Source organism: Phyllostomus discolor, chromosome 6 (assembly GCF_004126475.2).
Source record: "Phyllostomus discolor isolate MPI-MPIP mPhyDis1 chromosome 6, mPhyDis1.pri.v3, whole genome shotgun sequence".
Classification (NCBI taxonomy): domain Eukaryota; kingdom Metazoa; phylum Chordata; class Mammalia; order Chiroptera; family Phyllostomidae; genus Phyllostomus; species Phyllostomus discolor.
The window spans coordinates 100,122,846-100,147,706 of NC_040908.2; the positions used below are offsets into that span (position 1 = coordinate 100,122,846).

The window sequence follows — 24,861 nt, forward strand, 5'->3', positions numbered from 1 at the left end:
GGCAGGAGACATGCCTAGGATATTACTGAGGCAGAATTACCAGGATATGATGACTAATTGAACATGGGTGTGGCTGTGGAGTAGGAGGAAGCTTTGGCACAGTTCATTGACTGGGCAATGATTCACGGATCATGATCACAACTACAGATGGGAGTTCAACACTGCTACTCAATCCTACCAAATTTCTGTGGGCTGTTAACCTGTAATTCTCCCAAAAGTTTTTAGAAGTCCCTCTGCTTCCCTTAAACTGGACTATAACCCAATGCCTCTTCACACATGTGCACGCACACACACAAAAAAACCCATGTAAGTATCAAATTTATGTTCTTATTAGTAAAATTCAAACCTAACTACATTTCCATTCATACTGTTCCTTCCTTGTCCTATTTGAATACTGGTAATACATAGTTTCGCTCCTATTGGGAAGATCCCTTCACCTTTGTTGAGTTTTGTTCCCTCTGGCCTTTTCAGAACATTATACTCTTAGTCATTATTTCTTATATAATAAATACCATGCCATTTATTATGGCCACTAATAAATTATTCTTAGTCACCATATTAATTGAATTTACTTGAACAGTTGAAATCGTTGATTTTTTATGAACTCTGTATTTTCAAAGAATCATTATTTGACCAGTACTATATGAAAGCTTCAATAAATAAATACAAATAAGTAAAATGAAACCACTATATTTAAGTTAATAAGAAACAGGTGGAAAACATCTGCTAAATTTCAATTATATCTTTCAATGACAGTCTTAAGATATAGAAGTTACAACATTTACATACTTTCTTCTATACATTATCTAATCTCTTTGCCTACTAATGTGTATTTTCTATCATAGTAATACATCCACATTGAATTAATGGTTTATAAGTGTAGACAAGAAAACACATACATACGCACCTATCTCTCTCCCATCCATCAAATCCCACTCCTTAAAGCCAACTTTTCAACTTCTCCTTCTATTATTCATGAGGTTCACATATCATGCTAGAAAATATCTATACTTATTGTTTAAACAAGTTAAGTAAATCATTAGTGCAGTTAAGAAAGCCCATGAAAAGAGGGTGAGATGAAGAGAAATGAGTTTAGGAACAACCCTTAAGTAATACAAATCGTATTGGAAAGGTAGAGAATGAAAATCCTACACAAGATAATAATAAGTCAGAGAGATAATAGGAAAAAGCATCAGTGTAGCACCAAGGAAGCCACGGGAAATGAATGTTTGAACGAGGAGAGGATGTATTTGTTTCCTGTCACCCTCTGAGACCTTACAAGAAAATGCCATTCATCAACGAGAATACTGAAAGAGAGGAAGCAGTTCACTAACAAATGAGACATTCTGATGCACTATTTCTGGAAAAATATAAGGAAGGTTGTGAGTTAAAGGATTAAACAAGAAGAGAAACTAAAACTCAGAATAAAGTTTAAGGAATCTAAAGAATTTTAAAGGGCTAAAGACCATGTGCCCAGTGGAAGCCTGAAGAAGCTCTGAAATCAAAGTTAGCTGAAGGTAGACATAAAAAATGAGACTGAATAAAAAGGGAATTCAAGGTATGTATGTTGAACATATTTCAGTAAAATATAGGAATCCCTTCCCTTCCCTATTCCAACATGCAAAAAGACTGAACAGCTTGTCTCTTAACAATATGAATGAACTTTTCATGGAAAGCTGAAGTTCTTGATGCGAATGGTGGCACACGGGCAAAAACTTATTCAGGCAGGTAGGTGGTGTCCACGGACTGACGACAGTTCCTTGCTCTTATATCAAAGCTGAGAGGACTATCAACACGCATTACCCAGCCTACTCCCCACCCCTGACTCGGAAAGGAAGCAACTCTACAGACAGGGGAACCCTAACAATTTCCAATCTTCTCAGACTTAACATTTATATACAATTCTAAGTTAACAGTTTCTATAAAAATGACTGAATTTACTGAATGGTTATAGAATTTACATGAGGATAATAAGTGAAAAGAACAAGAAATTTTTAATATGCTAAGAAATGCATCAATTAGACTGGAATCCTTTTTGAAATCAAAACTTTCATATCACTACTTGATTTATCATCAAAGCAATTGAAAAAGTATATTCATAAGAAGGACATAGTCCCAAATGTTTCCCCAAGTAAATGGCATATATTAAACATTTAATCTAAAACAAAAATTGAATATGACTGCAGATGAATCCGTTTACTGCATCCCGGTCAGCAGAAATTTCTGGTGGGTTTTACAAAGTTCACAGTGCAGGGACAGACATCATAGTAGATATTTCTGCAGATTTGGGGAAAACTTCTGCAAGAGTTTGAATATAAAATTACATTTAATCTGCTATGACCATAGAGTTAGCTACAAAAATCATTGCAAGAGCATAGTGTTTTTATACTATCTGGGAAAAAAAATAGACCTTTCTAAAAATAATAAAGGCTATATACATATATAGGCAAATTATTTCCTTACAAGTGCAAATAAAATTTAACTTTAAAACTATTATGAAATGTCTTAGATTCTTTAAAGCAAAGCTGGGGGAAAAATTGCCTGTAGGTAGTTTATTTGAAATTTATCCCAGAAAGCAGGACTGTGGAATGCAGTGGGGTTGAGGAATGAAATAGGGAAAAGGTGGGTTGCATTATGGAGAGGCGCACTTCTATAGGCAGATGGAGCTTCAGCCCACAGAGCCATCGGCTTATGAAATGCGCTCAAAATAATCTCTTTGGAGGATTTAATGGGCTTTCATTTCCCATTCCCTGACACTGGCTCCACGGGCAGTTAGTTTCTGTGCACCTGCAGGTGGCGCTGCAGTTCCAACTGTGTGAAACTAATTAAACCTGCTGGGACCCAGTCACATGGCAATTGCGAGTGTGAAAATTTTGGCTAAGATTCTTTGAACTGGCACACAACAGCTGTCTAAAACATAGATGAGGAATCTTTGGAGTGTATGAGTGACGTGATCAGAATTTCTTCTGCTGTCACTGTGGAAAATTAGCCTCACAAATTCACAAATGTGCATTGGATACCTACTGTCAGATAATTTATTATGGAGTGGAGATAAAACAGAGGGGAAAACAAATGCAATAACCATCCTTATTCACAATATAATATAAGGGAGGATGTCAGCCTGAATACTGAATGTACCTGAGCAGCCTAGAATCTGCCTGCCCTTATTCAGTGTCCCAGGAGGCCAATCTCAGGTATCATTGCCATGAAACACAAAACAAAACGTCTAGCTCCAAAAGCATTTATGAATAATACAAGAATGGAATACTAATAGTTTACTAATAATATTAGTAAAAATAGATTTACTAATCTGTTTACTAAACCTATTAATCTACTAAGTCTATTAATAGATTTCCTAATACTATTAGTAAAAATAGATTTTTACTAATAGTTTGGTGGATAATGAATGAGGTGCTGGCTTTACAGACAGCACAGCAACATTCAATAAACACTCCACTTTAACCATCTCTCTCTTTAACCATGCTCTCATTCCTACAGCTGCTATATGTCTGTCTCTACAGACCTCTCTGCCACTTCCCCACAATTCTGTTCCCTCTATTTTCCCTTCAGGGGCTCACTAGCTCTGTCTTATATATGGCAAATTCATACTTTCTTAAAAATTTACTTTATTGTTGTTCAATCACAGTTGTCTGCAATTACTCTCCACCACTCCCCCCCAACCCCAGCCAAACCTTAACCTCCCTCCCTTGCTCCCACCCCCCTCCCCCACCTTGGTTTTGTCCATGTTTCCTTTATAGTAGTTCCTGAAAACCCTTCCCCCTTATCCCCTCCCACCTCCCCTGGTTACTGTCAGATTGTTCTTAATTTTAATGTTTCTGGTTATATTTTACTTGTTTTTTTTCTTTTGTTGATTAGGTTCCTGTTAAAGGTGAGATCATAGGGTATCTGTCCCTCACTGCCTGGCTTATTTTACTTAGCATAGTGCTCTCCACTTCCGTCCATGCTGTCACAAAGGGTAGAGCTCCTTCTTTCTCTCTGCTGTATAATATCCCATTGTGTAAATGTACCATAGTTTTTTGATCCACTCATTTACTGATGAGCACTTAGGCAAATTCATAGTTTCGTTTCTCCTTTCATTTGAGTCCCCATCCCCATTCTGAAGATTTATTTTGCTTATTTTATTCTTATTTAATCTATACTGATGTTTTATTGCTACATGTGTGGCATTGGTTGAAAAACTTTAGAAGTATTAGAGTGAAAGAATAGAAGATATATATATAAGCAGATATTAGCTTTAAAAAAGAAGTTGAAGTTGTTCTATTAATATTATACAAGATATATTAAATGCATTTCTAAAGATGGAAAGGATCACCATGTTCTGACAATAGGTTTAGTTCTTCAAGAAAATAGGGCAGAGCATCTTCCCACACAATCCACTATGTACAGGGCCAGGCTCTTCCCTCCTTTTCTACCCAGATGGGATCTTCTATTATAAGATCCTTCCCCTTCCTAAGGCACATTCTCTCAGCCCCCTACTTTAAGGATAGAGGGGCTCTATAGTGATACGGAGAATAATAAAGGTAATAATAATAACAACAACAGCAACAACAGCTATCCTGGGGTCCTTTTCCTGGAGTTGAATAACAAAGTAGAGAGAATTAATTGAAGAAGCAACTTAAGAAAGTGAGTGGAAATAGATTCAGAATGCATGAAGAAAGATTGTCTTTGTTAGAGAATTTATCATTTGTCACAGTGGGAAGATAACCTTCAATTTAGTGGTGAGAACTCTAATGGTTTTTAAAAAAATGAACAGTAAGGGAAGTCATCAACTGAGAATATATGTGTAGATAACCGGTTTATTTTTAAGACAAGAATTGTGTTAACAAGGGAATTGTATACTTGCATAACTGATGAATTAACCCCACTAATTTTCTACTGAATAATGCAGGACTTGGGAGCAATGGAAGAATATTTTTAAATGGCAGTCTTGAAGAATGTGGTAGGCTACTAATGGTCCCCAATATGTCCATATTGCAGTTCCTGGAAACTTTGAATGTTACTTTACATTGTAAAGGGATCTTGCAGGTGTGATTAAAGATCTTGATATGGAGACATTACCCTGGATTAGCCTGGATTACCATAGCTAATTAGAGTCAGCCCTAATATAGTACCAAGTTTCCTTATAAGAGGGAGGCAGAACAAGATTTCACTACAAAAGTGATGTGAGTAGAAACTAGAGTGATGCAAGAAGGGGCCATGAGCTAAAGAATGAAAGAAATGCAGCCCTAGAATATGGAAAAGGTAAGGAAATGAATTTTCTTTAGTGCTTCCAGAGGGAAGGAGGCCTTGCCTTCTAAAGAAGCTACCTTGATTGCAGCCAAAGGAAACTGATTTTGAACTTCTGAACCCCAGAATTATAAGAAAATAAAGGCATGTCATTGAAAACTACCAAATGTATTGTATGTTGTTACAATAACTATAAAAAAACTAATACAAAGACCAAACAAACATATGGAGCAAATTTTTCTTGTCATGTGGAATATTCATGATTATTCTAGTAGTGTGTTGGAACTCAAAAGTAACATTTGATGGAATATGCATTCATTCAAATGTACCCTTGTTCTACTCCAATTCTTTGTTTGCTTTGCACCAGATGAAAGCACAGACAGAGTAGATCCTGTTTCTCATCCTTTAAATTTGTCTGGGCATTCAAACAGTAAAATACAGCAATGCCATTCATTTCCTGACCAGTCTGTTTATCACAAAGAAATATGACAATTGGAATGGCCTTGGATATTCTTAATTTTACCATTTTTCTCCCCTAAGTTTTGCTCGTGTATTGAATCACCTACTCTAACCTCAGAAGACATTTTTTCTTTTAATCTTTGTTTAGAATTTTCAGCTTATGAATAGCTTCAAGGAGACTTGGAGAGCTGGTGCTAAGAACAGTCCTACTTGAGTATATTTAACTGTGTAAAAGAAGCTGAATAATATTAAGGTTTTATGTCAAAATTTGCAGGAATATAGAAACTTATTTGGCTTTTATTAATCTTTTATTTATTTTGCTCCATGTCTCTCTGAGAAGCTTATCATCTTGACATGATACAAATTAAATAAAAACATCAAAAATCATTGGATGCTTTCTGAATAAAATGAATACTTTGCTTGCTCAGATGTCCTTGACAGTCAGTCATCCCATACAATTCAATTTCTACTCAGACAGACTTATCCAAAGAATTTGCACTTCTATCTATGGAAATAAGAATTATTATCAAGAAAAACAATGTACATATTTCAACTCCTTTAATATGTCTTGGAAACTTTGTAAAATTATTTAATAAGTGCTTATAAATAAGATAAAGTTGCTAAATGTGTATCTAATTTAGGCTTTTTCCTGGTTTCCAACATAAAAGTTTGTTATTGTTATTCAAAAAACAAAATCATAAATGATGTAAATTTTTGATAAGCATCATTGCAATAGTGAATATATCATTCTAAATATAAGAAACATGAGCTTTGACTTGTTTTTTGTAAGGGTAGAAAATGTATGTTCTATTATTTTAGTCTGACTTTCTTTCCTATTGTCAGACTAATATAAACTATCTTTGTTGCTATGCTTCCTTTCTTTACTTGGCAATCTGGAGCTGGCACTGAGCCTCACCACTCTACTCAAAACCAGTCAACTATCTGTTAATCAAATATAGCAGCGTTTTCTCAGCCTTCATCATTCTGTATCTCTTTGCAATCTGTTTAAACATAAGAATATTTTCTTTTCTTGACTCTTCCAGTAGGCTTTCCCAAACAGTTTCATCTGTACCTTTCACTGTCTCTTCTCAATGTACTCCATAAATAAATCATTCCTTTCAGCTGTCCATCTGGATGTGTCCGCTCACCCCCGTCTGTCTTGTTTATACTTGGCATTGTCCCAGAAAGGACTGAAGGAGGCTTATCCTTCTAAATGTATGTGTTTCTTCAGGATTCTACTCCTGAAACTCATCTATATTTCTAAATATTTTTCTTTAGTGAGCACTTCCATCTCTGTTTCCAATTTAGAATCTTCCCACAAACAAACTTCTCCAGCTAATATCTAAATTGTTACTAAGATCACCTTTCTTCTAAAACATCTAACATAAAAATTTCTGGATAAACTCAAATCCTCCTAATCTTATGACCACATACTGGCAAGCCTTTGAATTATACATCTGCAATGTGATTCTCATCCATCCTCATCTTTCTGCTCCTAATTACAACACTCTTTACGTCTTCCCTAAATCTGTGGCTTCCAACTGCCTTTTTCTGCATTTCACTCTTTACACTCACTTTTAAGACCATTGCCACTTATTTTTATTTATTAAATTTTAGAGAAAGAGAGAAATGTTGGTGTGTTGTTCCACTTATTTATGCATTCACTGGTTGATACTTGTATGTGCCCTGACTGGGGATCAAACTCACAACCTTAGCGTATTGGGATACTGCTCTTATCAACTGAGCTACCTGACCAGTGCAACATTGACTCATTCTAGGTGATAGAAGGTAGCTGCTGCTGGTTCGGTTCTAATGAACTAGATGTTATACCATCTTTTATAACATTAATCAAGACAGCTTAGAGAAGTAAATTCATGAGAGTGGCTACATTCTAGGGATTTAAACTAGAATATATTTTGATTAATTTTGTTTAAAATAAATCAGTCACAATGTTACATTTGCTTTAACACCTACATTATCCTTGGATAAGAGACAATCTGTCTGTGATTCAATTTACTCACCTGGACATAAGATAGCATGGATACTTACCCCAGAGGGTTACTGTGAGGATTAAATGTGTTAAACATGCCAACCTATTAGCATAGGGCCTGTTACATAGTAAGCTTTAGTAATGATTAGCTATTAACACAGTATTTATGATTCAGTTCCCACTTTTCACTAGTGTGTGAGGTTATTACAGTTAAGAACTACTTTCCAAGACTGTTTCTATTACTGTGGTGTTTGTGTTTGCTGTTGTTTACTGCATAAATTCAAACTTCTCTGTCTACAATTGAGGATTTAATAGAGGTTGGGGGGCAGGTCATAACATTGGAAGTAGTTTTATCTTCCATCACATGTATTTAATCATTCTTCATTCAAAACCTACTACAGAATTTTCTTTTTTTAAAACTGGTGTTTTCTTTTTTATATATATTTTAATATATTTTATTGATTATGCTATTACAGTTGTCCCATTTTTTCTCCCCTTTATTCCCCTCTGCTCTGTAACACCCCTCCCCTCCCGCACCCACATTCTACAACCTTAGTTCATCTCCATGGGTCATACATATAAGATCTTTGGCTTCTCTATTTTCCATACTATTCTTTACCTCTCCCTGTCTATTTTCTACCTATCATTTATGCTTCTTATTCCCTGTGCCTTTTCCCCCATTCTCCCTTCGTCCTCTCCCCACTGATAATCCTCCATGAGATCTTTATTTCTGTGAATCTGTTCCTATTCCAGTTGTTTGCTTAGTTAATTTTTGTTTTTGTTTTTGTTTTTTTTTTAAGTTTGGTTGCTGATAGTTTTGAGTTTGTCATTTTACCATTGGTAGTTTTGATCTTCCTCTTTTTCTTAGATAAGTCCCTTTAACATTTCATATAATGTCTTAGTGATAATGAATTCCTTAATTTGATCTTATGTGGGAAGCACTTTATCTCCCCTTCCATTCTAAATGATAGCTTTTCTGGACAGACTTCCTTGCCTTTCATGACTTTAAATATTTCTTTCCAGCCCTTTCTTGCCTATAAGTTTTCTGTTGAGAAATCAGCTGACAGTCTTATGGGAACTCCTTTGTAGGTAACTGTCTCCTTTTCTCCTGCTGCTTTTAAGATTCTCTCCTTATCTTTATTATTTTTTTATATTATAACCACTTAGATTAGCCACTTTATTGACAGGAAAAAGATTTCAGTAAGAAACTTGGCACACTGATTTTCATCTGCTGTTACCATCTGGTATATAATATTAATTAGTTAAGTAGGGAGAATAATAGGAAACGGCAAGAAAGGAAACCAAGAGGCTGACAAAGGCCTTATTTCCATTATTAGGCTCTTGGTAGGCTTTATCCTGAGAGTAACAGGGAACCATTGAGGGTTACTGAGCGAGGGAGGGTCATCACCACTCTGTCTCTCCTTATCATTAATCTTGGGTAATGTAATTATGATGTGCCTTGGTGCGTGATTCCTTGGGTCCAGCTTCTTTGGGACACCTTGAGCTTCCTGGACTTCCTGGAAGTCTATTTCCTATGCCAGATTGGGGAAGTTCATTATTTTTTCAAATAAGTTTTTAATTTCTTGCTCTTCCTCTCCCTCTTCTGGCACCCCTGTGATTCAGATGTTGGAACATTTAAAGTTGTCCTGGAGGTTCCTGAGCCTCTCCTCATTTTTTTAAATTCTTATTTCTTCATTCTGTTCTGGTTGATTGTTTATTTCTTCCTTCAGCTCTAAACCATTGATTTAAGTCTCTGTTTCCTTTCCATCTCTGTTGGTTCTCTGTACATTTTCCTTTATTTCACTTTTCATAGCCTTTACTTTTTTCTGTATTTTGTGACCATACTCAACCATTTCTGTGAGCATCCTGATTACCAGTGTTTTGAACTGTGCATCTGATAAGTTACCTATCTCTTCGTTGCTTAGTTGAATTTTTTTTCTGGAGCTTCAATATCTATTCTTTCATTTGGGACATATTTTTTGTCTCAGTGCACTTGTTACATAGTAAGGGGTGGAGTCTTATGTATTTGCCAGGGTGAGGCAACCCTTGTTGCTGTGTTGTGGTGCTGTATGTGAGGGAAGCATCTGAGAGGGAACAGTGCTGCTTGTTCAGGTCTCAGCTGGCTTTCAGTCACTCCCACCACTACCCACAAGCAACTTGGGCCCTTCCCATGCTGATTCCCAGGTGGGATGGATTGTGTATATTCTAGGACCCTGTGGGTGTCTCCAACAAACTCTCCTGTGAGGTTTGGAGTTTCTCCTGCTGTCCCAACCCCACAGGTGTTTTCAGTCAGAGGTTTGAGGCTTTATACCTCCATGCTGGAACTCTGGGTTGCACAGTCTGTTCTGCTCCCCAGTTGTTCCTCCTGGTTTATCTGCCTGCAAATGTGGGACCACTTGCTCTGTCAGCCACTGCCTTACTTAGTCATCCAGCTGCTGCCTTTCTGTGAGTCCTCTCCATCCCAGCTCCCAGTCCGTGCCCTCCTACCAGTCTGAATGAATGTTTCTTTTTTGACTCCTTGGTTCTTGGACTTCCATACAGTTCAATTTTCTGGCAGTTCTGATTATTTTTTGTTTTAAATTTGTTGTTGTCCTTCTTTTGGTTGTGTGAGGAGGCAAAGTATATCTACCTACACCTCCCTCTTGGCCAGAAGTCCCTCTATAATTTTCTGACTCCATTTCCTTTGTTCCTTTTCTCTCTTCTTGAAATGCCTTCTGAACTCCTACCTCTGTCTGCAAGTTGTTGAATAATATCTAAGATCATACAGCTAGTTACAAAGAACAGGAATAAAATCTACCATATAATAAGTATAGTTTTAATTTTATTATAAAAGTATTTTCTATGTCCATTTTGAAATTCATCCACCACTCTTATAATATTCACCCATATAGTGTTACGATATCTTTATAAAAATTATATTTTCCAGCTTGATATTTCTCTACTCGGTAGAGCTCAGCATCACCTGAACACTTAGAAATTTTATTGTTCCCGTATTAAGATACTTCCCACATTAAATACTTTCCTAAATAATCAATAAGTGCTATCCAAAATTCAAGACTATCTTCTATCCTGAAGACTATCCTATTTTTCCAACATGTTGCTTCCCATACCTAAGGTATTTCACTAGCCATGACAAAAGATTATTGCTCCACATTACTTTAAATCACTGTTTTTTCTTTCTCTAAAATTACATCTATAAAAGTCTATGAAATAATATCTACTAAACCAGCATTTAATAGTGTGATCATCAAACACTTGTATGAGAATAATCTGGGTGTTATAAAAAATTGAAATATTGAGCCATACCTAATATCTTCCCAATCAGAATGTCTGGACTAATCCTAGAAATCAACATTTTTAACTCCTGAAATGTTGTAAGTTGTACAAATTATCAATAAATATTTCTTTATTGAGACACAGGAGTGTTGCTGCTCCCCTCCATTACCAAAGAATATCAGTAGTCCTCTTCCAACTGAAACTACTAGAAATAATTAAATCTAAATGATCTCTCACTAAGGGGAAAGAACCCTTCTTCTCTCAGGGCCACTGAGTCATCAGGGCCTCTCAGAACATATTAAGCCAGCAGACTGTGCAGTGGCTCTAGGAATGTTCACCAACTCCTAAAGAAAGGGAGTTCAAGATCAGTGAGCAAGTTGACCTCACCCTATAAAGCCCAGGAAACTGCATTTTCCATAGCACTTCCTGGATATTTCATCCATTAAGTGCAACTGAGAACCATTGCACTAGTGATTATTTTCCAAGTGTTGTGGGTTTTTTCTTTTTTAATGTTATATACCTATTTGTATTTTTAAAGTTCTTTCTTATACAAGACAGGATTTTCAAACAAAAGTTGAATGAAAAACCATATAGTACCATGCTGGGGACGATCTTGCTAGAAATTCAGAGTCCTGCATGTTTCTTTTAGATATTATGATTCAGCAGACATAAAGTGGAAATTATAGATGTTTATTTTTTAATGCATCTGGAAACTTTTATGTTCAGTTAAGTTAGGGAATGCTTGACATTGTATTTTATTTCAATAAGCAACTCTGACTTTACAATACCATGACTGTCAGACAGTCAGACAGTCATGGTATTTCTTGAATTGGTCTATTGCCTCTGGAATATTTTAAAATGTATTTAATTCACAGTTTTAGGTCACCAAAAGGTAATTATTGAAATTTAGATTAATATGCTGTTTCTGGAGGAGTGTACTTGTAATTGAGTTGCCATAGGGGCCATAGGTCTCTTCATTTTTAGTTAGACAATCTTTATGTTATGAAGATTGCCATTTTCTTATGGTTACCAGTTTCCTTATCTTGCCTTACACTGCTGTTCCTAATATGATCTACCTGATTTTCTCTGAGTTTCCAATAAGTATTTAAAAATAACCTTATATCTCTCTATGAATCATTTAAAATGACTTTTTTCTATTTTTTCTCCTGAGATAATTTTCACATTTAATCTCAGTTAATTTGTCTAAAATTGAGTAACTCTATGGTGAATATTTTAAGGTTTCCTTTACCTTGCAAGGATATTGAATTTATATTCTTATTTATATCCTTCTTTATTGGATTTTATTCTTATTTTGTGATCACTTTTATTATCCAGTGCTAAAAATCACACATCCAGGATATTGAGAACTCTAAAACTATTTCTCTGGAAAGTAATTTGTAATATTTACAGAAGTGTTTCTTCCATACTTCAACACAATGAGATAGTTTGAAAATTTATTATAAAATAACAAGACTGATAGTTTTAAGACAGATGCACTGAAACTCATATATTTAAATGAGTGTTGTGTTCTTCAAAGTAGAGATACTGAGAGGCAATTTACTTATACCAAAAATAATCTTGCCATTATTCAAAATATTTAAAAACTCAGTGATTAATCTTACTGTTTTATAACCCTTGTCTTTCAGTGCTGTGGAGGGGAGATAGTAGCTGCATAGGTGGGAAGCTTGATAATGAATAATTAATGTTTTTCCTATAAACTAGGCACTCTGTTGAAAGCATTTCATAATTTTCTCACTTAGTCTGCACAACAAAACTACATTTTTTAAAGATTTTACCTATTTACTTTTAGAGAGAAGGGAACAAAGGAGAAAAAGATGGAAATATCAATGTGTGGTTGCCTCTTGTGTCCCTCCTATTGGGGACCTAGCCCACAACCCAGGCATGTGCCCTGACTGGGAATCGAACTGGTGATACTTTGGTTCACATGCCAAACCACACCACACCAGCCAATGCCAAAAACTACATTTTGAGTTTATTTTCTTTTGTAGTTAAAGAATCTGCTATTAAGACAAGTAACAAGTTCTTTTACATATGTTTGTATGGCTCAAGAGTACACTGCTAAATGTTATACTTTATTGGTCATTCACCAGTATGCTAAGGGATTCGCCATGGCCGTAGTTGATGGGGGCTATGGGCTCACTTGCAGAGTGTTTTTCCCACTCTATCACTATGCTTTCCTGATGATATCAATGCCCAATTGGGTTGGTATTACTTTATTAATACCACCTGAAACAAAATTTAAAAGGTGTCATTAGATGTGACCCTCAGAATGAATAGAAGGCTTATTATGAAAACAATATTTACTTCACAGTTTCTTTGGACTAAATGTTGTGAAGATTTTTCTTTTCAGTTTGTCTAAAAAGGGAGAATCCATCCAATTTATGAAATCAGAGTGTAAAGAGTAACCCATATAAGTAGAATTGGGGTTACATTGATCTTTGGGAATGATAGACTCTATCCATAGAGAATATAAGTTCGCCTGCAATATAATGTGTTAATTATGTGTCAAGAGCATTCATAGCCTAATTTTCTTAATAATTAGTAGATTCTAGTTCATATTAAGCATGCTTTTTTCTTTAAATTCAGGTTTTCTTTTAAAATGTCAGAGTGTTAAAAAATTAATTATAAAGAAAAAAATAAATGAAGAATGTGCTAAATCCAGAATACTAAAGAATAATTCTATCATTCACTGTTTTAAAAATAAATGAAAGCCAACATAAAGATTTTGCTGTGATTCTGACATCATGATGATCAAATACACTTAGTACAAATCTTATAGATGAGACACTTGCAAAAAATTTGTGTGTGTAAAGAGCTGTCCTACCATAGACTGGTCACTGCCACTGGCCATTTCAGCTTTGCATTTGTTTAAACAAAAGATGTATCCTTAAGAGGCTTTTAGAGAATTTGAAATTCAGAGGTATGTGAAAGCAGAAAACAAGTTAAAGAAAAAAACAGTGAGGGCATCTTAGGGGTTCTGTCCTCAGAAATGGACTCTCAACAGATCTGGACAAAGGCAGCAGACCTACTGTCTACAGCCTCTCCTCCCCATACTGTCACAAGGCTCATACTACTCAGGCTAGAACTCCATCAATTAAATAGTCATTTAGGTGAAGAAGCATTATGTTTTTAAAAATTTAAATGGCACAGAGAAAATTAGAATCAGTAATTTTTACTTTAGCATTATATTAGCTAAAATCATATTTTCTTTGCTTTTAACATTTTACTGAGACAACTTCCCAAAGAGAGTTGGATAGGGCTGTGAAGGATAATAGAAGGGAATTTGGCATCATTTGTAAAATATTATATGTGTGTGCATGTGTGTGTATGTATATATATATATAATTTTGTTAAAAATATTTAAAATTACATATAGAATTATATAAATTATATAATTTCTATAATTATATATATAATTTATATAATTATAAAATACTTATATATAAGTATATATATAATTTTTATATATATAATTTATTTTATATATATTTATATATAATCAGGGGGATGAGGCAGAGAGCTTTTGAGCCAAACTTAATTATTTCAAAATTATAGTTCTGCCTCATTTTTAACTAAGAGACCTACCTTTCTAACCCTTGGTTTCTTGATGCATGTAACAGATATTAAAACTACTTGAGATTGTTGTAAAGATTAGAATAATTATGCATATAAAGAATATGACACAATTCACACTTTCTGTTTGATTGTTTGTTTTTGGTGCTAGGGATTCAAGAAAAAAACACACACATTCTTTGGTCCTCAAAGAACTCACAATGTCACAGGGAAGGTAGACAAGGTGACAGATCTTTTCAAAGAAGCCATATCCAAAGAGTAAAATAAGGAGGCATAATATGTCAGGGTGCAAAGAGTACAAGAACTAACTCCACAAATTCACTAGGAGCTTTTGCAGAGCAAAGTTGACATTTGGGTGCAGTGTTGAAAAAGAAAAGGAAATTTTCTGTTGCCCTAATTCTGAACTGGCATTATGGACAAAGGAAAAACATATGCAAAGGAACTAAGGAAGAAGGCAAATAAAAAGAAGTGGAATTAATAATAAAAAACTTTTATCTTTCAAGTTTTTGTCTGAGGCTGACTCTGCTTCTGTGAAGAAAGCACGTGAGGGAGGAGAGGTGATTTATTTTCTTCTCCCTTTTTAACCATAAGGATTCTTATTTCTAGGATGCAAAATCCCAAACAGTTATGTTTGTACTATAGATTTCTTCTTATGAACTAGGTAGCATTTTTTTTAGTTAAATAGCAATCAAACTATTACTCAATTTTCTGTGGAAAAAAATGTCTTTGGCTCTGAAGCACTGAATTACTGTAGAACATATGGCATGCAACTCATTCATTATTTAACATTGCAGAGAGGGGCATGGACTCTGGAGCCAGACTCTCTGCACTCAAATCCTGTCAGTAGCATTTAATAGCCATGACTTTGAACAAGTTTTCAAGTTGCCTGATTTCCTCAGAGGTAAAATGGGGGTGATTACCAGACCAATTCAAAGGCTTGTGAGGACTAGAGTTGATACATTTATAGGAGTTAGGCACCCATTATATAGTAAACCCTATGTAAGGACTGGGCATTATTTTTATTACTGTATTATCATTTTACATGAAACAGTGATTATTGCATGACCTGAAATGTCATACTATGCCTCTAATTGTAATTTTAGGTTTCAATTTATTTCTGCTGCTTTAGAAATCTTATAAAAAGTTAACAAAATAAGAAAGAATGGTTTATAACTTACAAAAATGATTCACAAGTCCAATTACCAGCAATATAAAAAGTAATGATAAAACCCAAAGAAACAAGACCTCACAGATCATGTTACCTCTGTAATTAACTTGCTTACTTGCTTGCTTGCTTACAAATCTTATTTTATTAAACCTACTTAAGCTTGTGGAACACGCAGGTGTATCTAGCTGGGATAAGTTGGGGTGTACCTTAAAATTTTTTTCCCAAAGTCTTTTCAGTGTTAGAAACTTAACAGTTGCGTAGCCAGTGTGTTTTCAGTAAACATTATAGGCATAGTTCTGCTTCTAGTTCTCTTTTGAAAACATTTTTACTTACATCCAAATGAAGTTGGAAAATTTGCAAATATGGGCTCCCTGTCTGCTATAAATCTGCTTCAGATCCATTCCCTTCTTTTTCAAAGGAAAGAAAGTATATATATTTTCATTTTTTAAATCTTTATTTTATTTTTCCATTACCATTTAGCACCCTTATAGACTCCTCCCCCCAGCAATCACCACATTCTTGTCCATGTCCATGAGTCCTTTTTCCTTTTTCCTCAATCCTTCCACCCCTTCACCACCTCCCACCAGCTGTCATCCTGCTCTCCGTCTATGATTCTATCCCCATTTTCCTTGTTAGTTCAGTTTGTTCATTAGACTCCACATATGAGTGAAATAATATGGTGTTTATCTTTGTCTGACTAGCTTATTTCACTTAGCATGATGTTCTTCAGGTCCATCCATGCTGTCGCAAAGAGTAAAATTTTCTTCTTCTTTTTTTTTTTTTTACAGCTGAGTAGTATTCCATTGTGTAAATATCCCATAGTTGTTTTATAAACTCATCTACTGATGGACCCTTGGGCTGCTTCCATATCTTGATGATTATAAACAATGCTGCAATGAACATAGTGGTGCTTATGTTCTTTTGAATTAGTGTTTTGGTTTCCTTCAGAAGGTGTGTCTTAAATACAAGTTTCTAATTTCTGTTGCTTTCTAACATAAATAGTTATACTTAATCATTACAGTTGACCTTTAAACAATACAGGTTTATACTGCGTGGGTGCCCACTTATACACAATTTTTTTTTCAATAAATACGTACAATACTATAAATGTAGTTTCTCTTTCTTATAATTTTCTTAATAACATTTTTTCTCCAACTTACTCAGTTATAAGAATTCAGGATATAACAGATACAAAATATGTGTTAATTCACTGTTTATGTTATTGGTACAACTTTGGTCAATAGAGTAGACTATTAGTAGTTAAGGTTTTGGGGAGTCAAAAATTATATGCAGATTTTCAACTCTGTGGGGGTCAATGCTTCTAACCCCTGCATTGTTGAAGGGGTTAGTCTTTATGTATTTGATAATCAAACTCTTTTTGTTCTTTATTTGGCTTCATACCGGATAATATGTTTAATGAATAATGATAATAAACAAACATATTAGTGTAGCCCTCCTATTATACATTGCCAAGACTTACAGATGGTTTTGTGAAAAGAAGTGAAAATTCAAAAATATTGTGGTTTATTTCTCATCATTAAAAAGCTTAAGATAAAAATCTCCATTTCATCAATGTTAGAGACAAGATAAATCTCTTTAGTGAACCAGGACTGAAGAGTATTACATTATATTAATGGATTAATCCACTTTTAAAATATTGTATCTTTTTTTCATATACTATGTATACATCTAGATAGAACCAAAATCTGGTAAATTCAATTTTTACCTCCAAATGATATTAAAACCTGAAATTACTTATGAGGATTTGGGAAAAATTCTGAAAGATTTATGATGTTTTCTCAGAGCTATGTAATGATAAGTTTTTGAGTGAGTGTGAATATTAGCCATCATTCTATGCTGTATGTAGAATTTGTGCTTAATAAATAGCCCTTATCTCTTAGTTTGTAATAGATTCTGACTATCTAGATGCATGAACCTACTATGATCCAAGCCTGTATAAGTGAAAACTAAGTATAACACATAGCTCTCTAGCCACTAATAAATTATCCATCTCATTAAAGGAACAACATATGCAATTAGATACTAAAACTTGACTAAGTAGGGATGAGAAATGTAAATTTCTCATCTTTTATAGTATGGGTTTATCATTGAGGGCCACTGTGTTTATAGAAGGTATTCTTGAGGTAAAGAGACTTAATCCAGCCCTGTTAATGAAGAATATTTGAGTGAATATATAGACCCGTAACTTTGTGCCATTTCAGAGACAGTCTAACCAAAGCAATGGGCTTATTAGAGTCAAGTTGAAAAGCTACTTTTGGAGCAGATGTTTAGAGGTTTCTATGCTAAAATAAGGAGTTTAAATTTTATCATTAAGGCAGTAGGAAATTGGTAATTTTAAAAATGAAAAAGAAATGATGATAATGTTATTTTATAAGATTAAGCTGGAGTCATTGTACATAATAGATTAGATAGGAAAGACAGCAGAATCAGGGGCCAAGTGTACAAGTGCCTGAGGTCAATGTAGTTGAGGTATGAATTAAAATTATGCCTACGCAAAGAAGTAGGAAGAGATACATACAAGAAATACCACAAAATATATTATGAAATTTCTTAGTTTTTTCCTAAAAACTCTCAAACTTCCAATCAGGAGTAAAGAAAATGTTTATCCAAACCAATCCAAGATAGTAGATCAAAATTTTAATAGGAACATAAAACCAAGTATTCAATGAGAAAAATTTATGAACCATGGACTCCAGGCTGACCCAAAGAGTGTCAAGTAGCCAGATTGTAGTTAATCAATTTATGTTCAGGCACTGCAGGTACAAAGAAGAATAAACTTCGTTCCTACATTGCTAGAAACCACATGCAATGAAGAATATAAAGTAAACATCATAAAAATTCAATAATATATGCACTAAAATAATGATTTCAATTCTGAGAATAAAGAATAGAGTAAATTAGTTCACCTAAAAATGAGGAGGTGAAATTTGAGTATGATTCTGAGAGCAGAATGATAGATTGTAAACAAAGGAATTTAAAGAATTACAAAGAGAGTCAAAAGCATGTGGTTAATAAAGTATCATGTGGCTATAGTATGAGATTCGTAAGGAGCAGAGTCACTAAATATAATTAATCACATGGTAAGTTTCAAGTTATGAAGGGTTTTGAATGCTACACTAAGGGGTTCAGATTTTATTTTTAAAACTATTGAGTAAACAGAATTCTTTAAACAAGGAATTAGTGTTAACTTTTTTTGTTATTGTTATTTGTTGTTCTGTTTAAATTTATTTTTCAATTACAGTTTACACTCAATATAACTTTGCATTAGTTTCAGGTGTATAAGCATAGTGGTTAGACAATCATATGCTTTACAAAGTAATTCCCCTGATATTTCAAGTGTGTCCACCTGGCACCATACATAGCTGTTTTTGTTGTTTTTTTGTTTTGTTGAGGTATTTTGTTGTCGTTATTTATTCGCTTGCTTGATTCCATGGCAAAAACTCTAGTACTAATAGAGGACAGACCAGCAAATTGAAATGTTGACTTGGTGTCTTAAATGATTTTTTTAAAAAAGGAATGGATTGATAGTATGCTATATCTCTATTGTTCTGTTAACTGATAAAAGATCAATGAATATGATATAGGAAAATCCAGTTTATTTTTCACAAGCAGATAGAGTAAAGAGCTGAAACAGTACAGAAAGATGAGTTTGCTTACATGGGATTTCAAAAGACAAGCTACAAAGATATCAGAAATAGACAGACTAAAGGAGAATTAGGTGTAGGATTAGGCTAGATAAGACAGTTCAGGTTTGATGATGATGGTTTTGACCAGTCAGATCATTGGAACAGCTATGTATAAATATGTGTAATACAAAGAAGGACATAATTAGTATCACTAGAAGTCATACACTATGGTGATTCAAAGCAGGGTACAAGATTTCTTGCTGAGGGAATTACAGAACTTTTTTCATTTTTGTTTTTAGTAGAAGGGGTACTCTTTTTGTTTGTTTCTCCTCTACCTCCTCCTCCTTCATCTTCAAATAACTTGAAGTGAAGTTTATTGATAAACTAAATTTTAGTGTGGTGTGTATGGGATGATATTAATGTAATTTTAGGTAAGGATCAACAGCATATGCAAAGGCACATAATCAGTTAAGGATAAAGTATATTTTGAAAATAACAAGCAATTCTGTTACATAGAATATTGGATGCATGAGTAAGAAGAGTGAGAAGTAAAGTTAAAAGATAACTTAGGACTAGAACATTGAGATCTTTGAGTTGAAAACTGAGAGATGCAGACATTAATAAATAAAGGGATCTGTCACATGAATTTCATCAGTTGCAGTCAACTGTTATTGAAATAATGTCCCAATTTCCTAGTTGTGCTTCTCATTTAGAGATGTTATTCTGTCTTGGTGGCATCCATGTTTATTTACATCAGTGATCTATTCAAGGTCCTGACCTCCTAGGTTCTTGACCTTGCTTCCTGTGATATTGTACTCTATGCCACCTTAGCCACCCATTACAAAAGTAATAGCCTGAATTTGGCCATTACCAATTATTCTGCCTTTATCAAAATCTCAGTGTTAGGTAAACAGCTTTCTGCCACATCCCCCTTTCTGTCCAAATAATTTTGTTTAGCACTTTTCACTCAATTCTTCAGCCTTTCAAACTCTCCCATCCAATTCTTGGGGCAATCCAATATTTCACTATCCATCACACCCTCATGCCCTCAAGTGCCTTCATTTTCCAGCTTGAATTTTATATTAACTCACTGTAAACCTTTTTCTGTACAAAATCTTAACTCTGCATCTCCTGACCCATCTGTCATATTCTACTCAGTTGCCAAATCTCTAGCCTCGACCTCAGCCTTTGTCCCATTCACTTCATGGTTGTCTAGGCAGCTGATGAGGTAAAAATAATACATAATTTTGAACACATGTTTTGCATTAAATTTATTATTTCATTTATCTTTCAAACAACAAATATAACATCTTACAATTTATCATATATTTATGCTCCCCTGGCTTTTAGCAAGACTAATGAACTGTTCTTGGCAGTTCTGTGCACTGAGTCCCATGCCCTCTTACCTGATTTGAAGAATTTCCCTCTGCAATTATTTCCTCTCTCCCCCCCATTACTTACTCCCTCCATACTGAATGACTCTCATCAGTAAACATATTAGAATATTTACCATCTTAAAAGTAACCCTTTCTGGATCCAAATCCCCCTCCAACATACATTTTATTTTCTTTACTTTAGGGCAAAACTCCTTCCAAGACTTGTCTAAAATCTATTTCAAATTTATCTCTTATTTCTTTTCCTGTCTAATCCTATGAGGCTTTAACAAACACTACTTATGCCACTAGTGATCTTCACATGACCAAAGTTAATGAGCTGGATGAAAGGGAATCCAAATTAAAATAATGGCAATCAGAATAGAAGGTGGAAAAATGTTATGGAAACCAAATTAACTGAATTTGACAATTGATTATAGATAAATGGAGGGGTTTTTTCACTTTATTCATTCACAACATATTTTATTCTCATATGACTGTATCACAATAACTTAAAACAAAATATAGAACTTCATGATTTTATGTTAAAATTACCTTCAATTTTCCTCAAAATAAGTACATAATATAAGCATTGGACTACATAAAAATAAAATACTCTCAGCTGTGTAACCTATCACACATCTTTTACATAGTTGATAAGTAGATTAATTAATTTAGTTATCAAATAATCTTGAGCACTGACTTTGTATCAGGCACTGTTTGAAGACATAAGAGAACAAAACAATATGATCTCTTTTCTAATTTACCTTATAGATTAGAAGAGAAAACAGATGTTAAGCAAAGGAAAGCGAGTGCAATCAGATTGAACAATCAATTATAACCATAATTAGTTTTTTTAAAAAGAAACAGTAGTATAATATACACAGAGAGATAATATGTAATATATAGAAACAGAGTACTTTATATTATAGAAACAGTGTAATACACACATATGGAATAAGAGAGAGAGGGAGAGAAAGTAATATTTGAAGTATAATTTAGTTATCTACAAAATTGGAAATGACTAAATGAATTCTGCTTTGCAAACTGTGGGAACTTTTCATGGGGAGCAACATGGAACAATGAGGGGAAGTTGACTTCAGAATTGATAACAGTTCTGGATTCGAACAGCTTAACTGTAATTTAATAAAGTGTGATGTTGAGGAAGTGATTCAATGTCTTCAATACTCAGTTCTCTACTATTTAGGATGGAATAGTCATACCTATCTTTTTGTGTTTTTAGGTTTCAAATGCCAATTTTGTTCTGTACACTGAACAATAGCACCAGGTTTATAGCAGGTGTTGAGCCAATGTTTATTTTCCTTCTCTATATCTAAAGTCTTTAATGTACATAAAGCCCAGTGATGAGGGTGTGATAATTGACATTCCCCCTCCACATATATATCTTTTAAACGATAGAGCTTTTGAAATCAGTAAGAGTTTTTAAAACAAAATATGCAAATTGTTTACAGACCAAATCAGGGCAGAGCCTGGCATGTTTAGTACCTCCAATGTGAGTGCTAACAGCGAGAATGCTGGCATTCTCAATAACAAAGCTGCAGTGAGAAAACAATCTGTGCTGATCACAGTGTAAAAATACACTTTTAACAGTAGTTTAAACAACCCATTTGTCACGTTTTTCAGAGTATGAAACCAGGCAGCTGATCAACTGAGCTGGCAGAACTAATTCCTCCAGGACTCTTTGAGTCCCTCGACTTCTTGGTGATTACAGTGTGAATAGATAGATGGTTATGTGTAAGAAACTTTTTTGAAAGGGACAATCTCTCCAAAGAATGTTAAACATCTAGAAATTAAAGGCAATGTGGGTAAGTGTTCTAGGTAGTTGCAAAGAATGGAAGTTTACTCAAATAAACCTAAATAAGAGACTTCTGTTTTCAGGAAATACAATACATGGCATGATATGAGAAAGTAGATATTAGAGAATTCCTGGATTAGGGTCTGGAATACAGCATGACTTTTTGGGGACAGAGAATGAAAGGTAGCTGAATCCAAATAGTTCTAGCAATCTTAGCAACAAGAATATATGGCTATTCCTTCCCCATTAAGGTGACTGAACTATTGTACACAGTTTATCCACTCTCCAATTGGCTAAATCTTATGCTCTGATTTGAATATATTCTCCCTACCTTCCAGACAGTGTGTGTGTAGAAACTTCTTCCTCATTACTTAGGTTTATTTTGACTCACCTTTATCTGACTTTTGTATCTCACTGCACATTTTAGTTTCTCAATGAAAAGACTATGGATGTAGCAATTGTGATTAATGTGTTTAATGCAGTGAGGAAAGCTCACCATAATTCTGAGGCATCTTATTTTGTCTTTTTAATGAAAAAATATTCTGGTAGAAATAAATATTTGAATGAATTGTATAGAAACATAGTGTCTAACTCACAATTGAAATGAACTAACTCAGCCCTGGCTGGCGGAGCTCAGTGGATTGAGTGCAGGCTACAAACCAAAGTGTCACAGGTTCGATTCCCAGTCAGAGTACATGCCTGGGTTGCAGGCCATGACCCCCAGCAATCGCACATTGATGTTTCTCTCTCTCTCTCTCTCTTTCTCTCTCTCTCTCTCTCTCTCTCTCTCTCTTTCTCCCTCCTTTCCTTCTCTGAAAATAAATAAATAAAATATTTTTAAAAAAGAAATGAACTAACTCTTTTTAGGGTGGAAGACTCCCTAGAATGATTTAGAGAACTTCCAAGCATTTAATTATTGGATTGAGGATTAATATGTCATTAAGAACCATTATATTTTTATTTTTATTTAAATTCCCTTTGAGTTAGTACAGTTTTTTGCCATCACTGAGCCCAGTCAAACTAGCTTTCAAAAGAGGCTCTTTGTCTGTAGAAATTAGGACCCTAGTTCATTCAATAACTGTTCTAATGTTATGCTTACATAGATTTTGGAGACAACTTTAATAAGCTAAAATACCAAAATTTTTAACAGGTACCAAATTTTCCTCTCTTTTTTTCCCCCATATTCTAAATTCACAAAAATAGAGAAACAGATAGACAAACACACATTGCATAAAGTTAAAGAAAAAATTTTAAGTTTAAAAATTACTCATTTTAAATGATTTTTAATTTACTTTTTAAGAAATATTTCCACTTATTTAAATTGTTAGGTAGAATTCTTAAATGATTTTTAAATACAGTCATATGCCACTTGAAAAAGATACATTCTGAAATACATCATTGGTTATTTCCTCATCATGTGAACATCATAGAGTGTACTTAAGCAAACCTAGATGTTATGGCTTATTATACACTGAGGCTATGTGGTATATCCTATTGCTCCTAGATAAAAGCTTGCATGGCACATTGCTGCACAAAACAACATGAGATTAAATCCAGCACAAGAGAAAGTGATGTAATTAAGAGAGGAGATAACGAAGTTGTGAGGCTACTGCCAATGTAACATGACACATTGTTTTATAGAAACCTTTTTTAAGTAGAAAGTGTACACGCTAAAATAACAATAAAAATATTGTATAGTAAATACATAAACCAGAAACACAGTCATTTATTACTAAGTATAATGTACTATATATAATTATATGTGCAATACTTTTATGGGCTTGGCAGCACAGTAGGCTTTTACAAACACATGACTAATGTGTTATTCTACAACATTACAATGACTGACATCACTACATGATAGAAATTTTTCAGCCCCATTATAATCTTATGGGACCACCATTGTATATGGGCTCATCATTGACTAAAACATCATTATGCAGCACATAACTGTAATGGACTTACCATAAAACTATATATGACTTTTGTTATGTACATATATTTATAGAGAAGTTTCTGTAGTTTTATTTGTGAATATTTATGAAAATGGCAAACATATTTACTTCTATAATAAAGAAAAACTTTTCAATATACATATTTGAAGAGAATATTCAACACTTTGTTATCAATTTTTAAGTTTATTCTATGTAGACTATTGTTTTAATTCTAGAAAGCTTATATGTTTGTTCATGAAAGCATATAGTTGCTTTCTTTAGTATTTGCTTTTATAAATTTTTTGAAGTTATTAATACATATAGAATAAACTCATGGGTGATGGGAGAGGGTTATAT

At 34.1% G+C, this 24,861-nt stretch overlaps 1 protein-coding gene and 1 long non-coding RNA gene across 2 annotated transcripts in view; one reads left to right on the forward strand and one right to left on the reverse strand.

Annotated features, from left to right (window-relative positions):
- Positions 1-24,473, reverse strand: part of LOC118501225 — a 394,674-nt gene extending 370,201 nt beyond the window's left edge. The window contains exon 1 of the long non-coding RNA XR_004903840.1: positions 24,420-24,473. This is a non-coding gene — a long non-coding RNA (uncharacterized LOC118501225). The remainder of the gene's footprint in view (positions 1-24,419) is intronic.
- CNTN5 (contactin 5) overlaps positions 1-24,861 on the forward strand; it is a 1,221,314-nt gene that overhangs the window by 880,050 nt on the left and 316,403 nt on the right. The gene's annotated exons all lie outside the window — the stretch shown is intronic.